Raw genomic sequence first — 6,968 nt, 5'->3', positions numbered from 1 at the left:
TTTTAAACTGTGGTGTTGGAAAAGACTTTTGAGAGTCCCTTGGACTGCAAAGAGATCCAACCAGTCCATTCTAAAGGAGATCAGTCCTGAATGTTCATTGGAAGGACTGATGTTGAAGCTGAAACTCCAATACTTTGGCCACCTCATGCGAAGAGCTGACTCATTTGAAAAGACCCTGATGCTGGGAAAGATTGAAGGCAGGAAGAGAAGGGGACGACAGAGGATGAGATGGTTGGATGGCATCATGGACTCTATGGACATGAGTTTGAGTGAACTCCGGGAGTTGGTGATGGACATGGAGGCCTGGTGTGCTGCAGTCCATGGAGTTGCAAAGAGTTGGACACGACTGAGTGACTGAACTGAACTGACTGAAGTATGATGAATAAGACGTGGACCAGGTTGACCTCAGAGTGTTGATGGAGCAGTAGAAGAGTCAGACAAGAAAGGAAAACTGCTAATAATGAGCACATGACAAGGATGTAACAGTAGAGGCAGATTCCAGGTATAGTGGGGGCACAGAGAGGACCACTGCAAATCCACGCAGGACTGTCTTTAGGGAGAGGGTCTATTTGAGCAAGGGTTGGAAGGATACAGTAGGAAGCAGACTGGGATGCAGGCAGAAGATGCTGGGGATGGACTTGATAGAGAAGCTTTTGGAACATCTGCAGGCCAGGAAGCAAGAAATGGGATGCCATTCAAAACTGCTGAAACATGGGGAAGAACAGAACCTGAGGCTGAAGTGGAAGGCAGGGGCAAGTTCAGGAGTAGAAAATTCAAAACGACTTAAGGGAGAGTAACTCAGATCAGAGCAGGCTGAAAACAATGTGAAGTAGGAACAACCCACCGACTTTTCTTCAGCAGATGTGATAACTTGAGCAGGCTCAAACCAACCGAATGTGAATATGCTTGGAGACAATGAAAATGGGACCCCCAAATCTGCATGCACATGATTCTTATGCACAGTAAAGTTGGCAATTACTACTGAAGCAGGAGTCCTAAAGTTGGGGGCGGGGGGGACACAATACTTACAAAACAGTAAACCCATGACTACCAGCAAATGAAGGAAGTATCTGTGCTTATAAGTGCAAAGTATCGATACAACTATTCCAATCAAAGTGTTAGAAACAAAAAGAAACAGGATGGTGTCTTGAAAGTATGTCAAATAGAATATGACTGGTGACAGTATTGAAGGGTGGGGATTTTGCAGAAAGTATAAATGGTTAATGGTGTGTATTACGGGAACTTCCTGGGAAGAGGTGAAATTTTAAGGAAGTGTGGGATGAGAGCCATCTAACTGAGGAAGTAAAATTATTCCTGCTTCAAAGGTAGTTTTAAAGCAAAAGAGTCTTAATTTGGTTTTGATTTTCTAAAGTATTTTAATACTACAAATAAATCATAAGTCAGTTAAAGAGTCATCTTCCACAGGAGGAGACAATAGGAATTTTTAGAATTTTATTTTAAAGTTTGTAGTACGGAAAAGTGTATTAAAGTAATTAAATACATGGAATCCATAAGTAACACCTCATTAAAATATCCTAACTGGTTTGGTTATTTTGGCCACATATAATGGGTCAAAGGGCTCTGTTTCAGCTGAGGGGCTACAAGATTATCATTGAAAAACAGAAAGTACTGATATAACTGCCCATATTTGCCAGTCTCCTTGAGGCTATGAGGAAGGTAGACCCTGTTTTGACAATGGTTTCAATTACTGTTGCTACGGTGATTTGCATGTTATTAACCTGGATAGACACAAATCTATGTATTGAGAAGGGCTTTCCTGGCTCAATTTCACATGACTCCGATAACAGAAGTTCCTCCTGAGAGCTGAAAACTCAAGAGCACTTGTACCATGGGTGAAATATTGAGAATGATCACAGAAGCTACCCTCCTCACAAAATGATGAGTTCGATGAAAAGAAATTAGCAAGCTGTGTCGGGGCGCCGCACGTGATCAGCCGTGCTTGCTAAGTCTGTCTGTTGGTTGTTGCTATGGCTACGAAAAGCCAGTGGAACCCAATGAGCTGTCTGCAAGCAGTTGCTGGGAGGACCAGCCATTTTACTTATGGAAAACAGGGTGGCATATTCTGCCGAGCTTTACCCTGGAAGGAGCATTTAAAAAAAAAAAAAAAATCTATTTGAGGGAAGAGAGAAGCGGTGGGCATGTTAGTATACAATTAGCACGGCCAGGCATGCCTGCCAGCTGCCGTTTGGACAAGCTGTTGACTGCTTTTCCTAGTAGCTGATCTGAGAACGTGGAATGCAAGGAGATAACACTGCCTATCTGCTATCACACAGCAGGAAAGGTTTTTGTCTTGGGAAGGCTCGCCTGGCCTGCAGTGTTATCTCGGCAGCTCTCTAGCTGCTTACCCTGAAAACTACTGACCCCGCAGGAGGTGTTTCCGGCTGCAAACACCGGTCCGCTGCGTGGCTGTTGCGTATGAGTGGCAGGTCTGAAGAAGCAGGTGTGTGCTCCGATGGGCACTGGACTGTAACGCGGGCGGACGCGCTCGGGTTTACCTGCTTCCTGTTAACAGATTGTTGGCTCAGAGAGCATCTGCCTGCACACTGAGGCCGAGGCTGAGAAGGAGGGTCCCCGTGTAGCCACTTGACTGACAGAGGTAAGCCTTTTTGTCCTTTCTCCAACACAGCATAACAATAACTCTGGGCAAAACTTCACCTAGACGTTTACATTCATTGTTGGTTCTTTGGCTTTACCAAGGCAACACACACACAGACACATACACACACATACACACACATAAAATAGTGTCAGAGACAGAATTTTTTTAGTATAAGTTCAGGTTCTAGAAATCATAGCGATTTTTAAAAAAAATGCCTAATGCCTTGGGGTTTCAGATAAAAATTTGCTGTTCTAACACATCATGATGGCTTGTCCTTTTGGACAACCTTCATAATCAACAACCTTTCTCCTTTAGAAACAATGGAGGCTTTTATAACCTGCACTTTGACATACATTAAGACAATTACATTGAAAATCAGGGCTGGAAAACCGTGAAGCATTTATTTTTAAGCCTCTGAAATGATGTATTTAACTCTTAACACACCTCTATATATATTTACATTAAGGAAGTCTGTTCCCCATGTAGGTCATAACAGCCAGAGGATCGTGTCCCCTGCTTACTCTGAGCAGAGTCTTGGTGAACTGTTTGATTTAGTTGGGGGTAGTTGTAAAGCAAATAGTGTAGGTATTGGAAGCTACTCACACGTCCTCCCTGAGTATCATGCATGCCACGCTAGCCCAGAACACAACACCCTCATTGTGCGCCTTAGCTTGGAATCCAGGCAAAGAAAGGAAGTGAATCGCTGCATTGAGTTCAAGCACAGCATTACTATGTGACAGTAAAACTTCTTTTATTGCACAACTTTTCTCACAAGCAGATAGGTTTCAGAGAGAGAGAGAGTGAAACCAAAAACACAACACTCCTCTGACAGATGTACTAATATTTGCAGTGGATGTTTGCTATCCATTGCTACATGATAATAGCACAGATTTTGAATTGCAGTAGGAATTGCTCCTTACTGAGTATAATCTCTTAGGAACAAAGCTGTTACTGTGGGTTGAAATTGGTCAGTCAAATCGAAATTCCTGGTAAGGAAATGATCAAATAATGATTAAGTTCTATTTCAGCAACATTTCAGTTTTAAGTAAATCAGTTCTGTTGGTGTATTGGAAAATGTCAGATCATTTACAATGCTATAAAAAATATTTAAGGAAAAATATTGTGTTGAAAATGTTGAATAAAAACCTGTAAGTGCTAAAGATGAAATCTACCATGAAGTGTAAAATAAATAGGATCTGAGATCTACTTCTAAGAAATATATCTTTATTTGCTATCCTTTTACCCAACATGTGAATGACATAGGATAAACCTTTTAAGTATGATAATATAATTTTCATAGTTATGTATGAGTGTACATCACCTGTTTCACAAATAGAGCAATGTCATTATGCCCTCAGATAAGAGAGTTATAGAGCACAAGGAGAATAGAAACTTCTGTTCTTTTTGTTCTTTTTTTTTAAATGTCACCAATAATCAAGATACAGAAATATTAAAAAAAAATTCAAGATATAAGCAATCTCAGTCCAGAAAATCATCTCCAAACATTTAATGATAAGAGCTCTAACTAGGAATATTGTTTGTTTGTGTGTGTGAGACAATGTATAGGATAAAATAGTGAGGTGATAGCGTTGTACTTCACTTATGTTTAACTTTCAAAGCAAAGTTGAACTAACAGACTTAGTTTTGAGTCCAATTTTATAAATAACATCAGCCAAGAAAGTGAGTCTACTATAGCAAAAGGAAAGGTGGGGAAAGTCTTTCATCAACTTAATTCCTGTTGAAGCTTTGCATGGCAAAAGGAATTTTTAGAAGTAACACAGTGAAAAGCCCTGCAGCAAGAGAGGATCTTGTATTAGATTTTCTTGGGGGATTCTTTAGAAGAACCAGGTGTGACGTACCGAAGGTCGTCTCCTGTTGCCTTTGCGTGGCACCATATGTGACGGGAGTCAGACTCTGGGAAGAGGGACGCACAGACTTTATCCCTGTGCTTTCTTCCCCTATGTTAATAACCTGTGAGGTGATGTGCTCTGAAAGATTAGCAGTCTAGGTCCGCTACTGCACAGCACATCTGCATAGTTACGAACGCAACAATTTTGAGAAACAGGCACAGAGATGCAAATCCCTATCTTTGAAGACTCCGCAGCTTTTACTGTTTTCCGCTACTTCCCAACTCACCTGCTAGCAATAGCAAATACTTTGTAATTCCCCAAATGCACTATTCCAAACTTTGGCAAAGCCTGTCTCCTCTGTATAGATTTTTTCTTTAAATCACCCCCACAGCAGCAGCCACCTGCCAGGCACCCTTCAAAATCCAGCTAGAATGTCTCCCCTGACACTTCCTCACCTTCTGCTTCAGCTCCATCCAATCTTACGTCCGTAGTCCTGCCCACTACACCCGGTTACACTTGTCTCTGCTCAAGGGCTTCCAGAGTATCACTGACCTCTGAACCTACTTGGTCGAGTGTCTAGAACTTGGCATTCTGACATTGTACTGATAACCTCGACTTCACTGTTTTCCTGTTAGTTACCATAAATATGGGCTTGATCTCGAAACGGAAGTCCTATTATCGACTATACTACATTTGATCAGAGAAACTCAAAACATCTAAAAACAGCAATGAGCCTTTAATTTCCCTGATTTCAAATTGTAGCTTCAAGATCACAATTTAATAGAAGGAATACATGTCCTGTAATACATCAGAATTTTCTCAAGGAAAATTTTACAATATGTAAGTTTTAAATAAAACCAACTTAAAAGCTTTAATATCTAGAAGATACTGTTTTTCTACTTGTAGCTATTATAGAATTTGCAGGGGAAAATAAGCACAATAAATATCCCTATAAGAAATATGCTCTAAAATCAGGTCACTTAAAATTAATGTTGAATTGATGATGATTAGTAGTTGATGATAAAAGTGTTAGTTATGGAATTGTTTTCCATACTAAAGTCAGAGGAAAGTAGAGGCCATGAACTGGGAAGAAACCAAAGGATTAATGCCTACATTAGCAGAGTTTCTTTTGATTTTCCATGCAAACCTGAAAGGTTACAGGTAATAACTAGTTACATTATAATTTTCCATAACTTGAGTTCCTAGGTGATGGAGAGAACTGTTACACTCTTGTACAGGTATGCATTTGGTTATAGAGACGTCCCACTCTTTTTTCTATATTAGATGGCTTGATTATTATTTTTTAAAGCCTAAATTTTTACGGTCTTTTATGGAAAATTAATCACAGTGTTGTAATAAAAATAAGAATGCATCAAAAGTTACATTAAGAATGAATAAATATATAATCCCTCATCTCTAAGATACCTAAAAAGTTGGAATTAATATAATATGAATTCTTGTACATAAAGTAGCAAAGATTAGGGAATTTAAAATATCCAAATGTTTGTAATTACTAAGCCAAATATTTAGGAAACCACCTAAATTCATATTTCATATTTTTTACACTATTTTCCAGCATTGAACTTTATAATCAACATAAGATATATAGTAACTCTTAAGTATCTTGCTGTCTTTTAAAGGCTTATTTTTACTATCTTCTAGCTGTTATTAATGTATAGCATGCTAATTAAATAATAGCTAAAGTTGAAATTGGTTCTAGTTGTCTTAAAGACTAACCATGCTTAATCAATTATTTTATATTGTATATAGTAGTTAGATTTCAGGAAACATGATTCCATAGTATTTCTGCATCATTTTTAAGATTTTCTTTTTTAAGTAACTAAGTTGAATGTCAACATATTACATGTATGTATGACATATAAGTATGTTGACATTCAAATGAAATGAGGGCACTCCTTGCATTTTATAATGAAGTAATGTAATATTTAATTGTATTAGATAATTTTCTAAAAGTTCCTCAAATAATTTAATAATAGGTGTCTGTTAAATTCTAAATTGTTACTGCAAAGAATTATATGGAGATTTTCAAGATGTCTTTATCTATATTTCTGAGAAAGTTAAGACATACATTTAACTATAAAGGAACACATCTATAATTAATTGAGTTCTAAATATTGATGGATAAGAACCCTTATTCCAGATTAAGCTCATTTAAGATGATCTTATTTGATATATGACAGAGAATCATCAAAAAGAGGGTTTTATTTGGAGTTTCAGCAACATGATATATCCGTATGAAACCGTATTATACTTTACCCTACTCTTCAAAACAGAAGTTTTGTCAATCAAGAATTTAGTCAAAAAGACAGTGGTTTCTTCTTCCCCATACAGGTCTGGTATGATATAGATCCAGGATTAATTTTGCACCTTTGAAAAGCATTATTTGAGCCCAAATCCAGATATCTTTCACTTTTCCTAACTCTAAGCAAAAGTCTCACTTTCAAAGAAAAATTTCCTACCTCAAAAAAAAAAAAAAA

General features: G+C 38.1%; 1 protein-coding gene across 1 annotated transcript in view; it reads left to right on the top strand.

The window, feature by feature from the left end:
- The first annotated feature begins 2,034 nt into the window (after positions 1 to 2,034).
- The window catches only part of SORBS2 (sorbin and SH3 domain containing 2), a 213,000-nt gene continuing 208,066 nt past the window's right edge, over positions 2,035 to 6,968 (top strand). The window contains exon 1 of the mRNA XM_010835788.1: positions 2,035 to 2,617. The gene's annotated coding sequence lies outside the window, so the exon portion shown is untranslated. The remainder of the gene's footprint in view (positions 2,618 to 6,968) is intronic.

Source organism: Bison bison, unplaced genomic scaffold, assembly GCF_000754665.1.
Source record: "Bison bison bison isolate TAMUID 2011002044 unplaced genomic scaffold, Bison_UMD1.0 scf7180017864050, whole genome shotgun sequence".
Taxonomy (NCBI): Eukaryota; Metazoa; Chordata; class Mammalia; order Artiodactyla; family Bovidae; genus Bison; species Bison bison.
The sequence above is the reverse complement of the archived record's forward strand: the minus strand, read 5'-3'. Positions and strand labels throughout refer to the sequence as shown.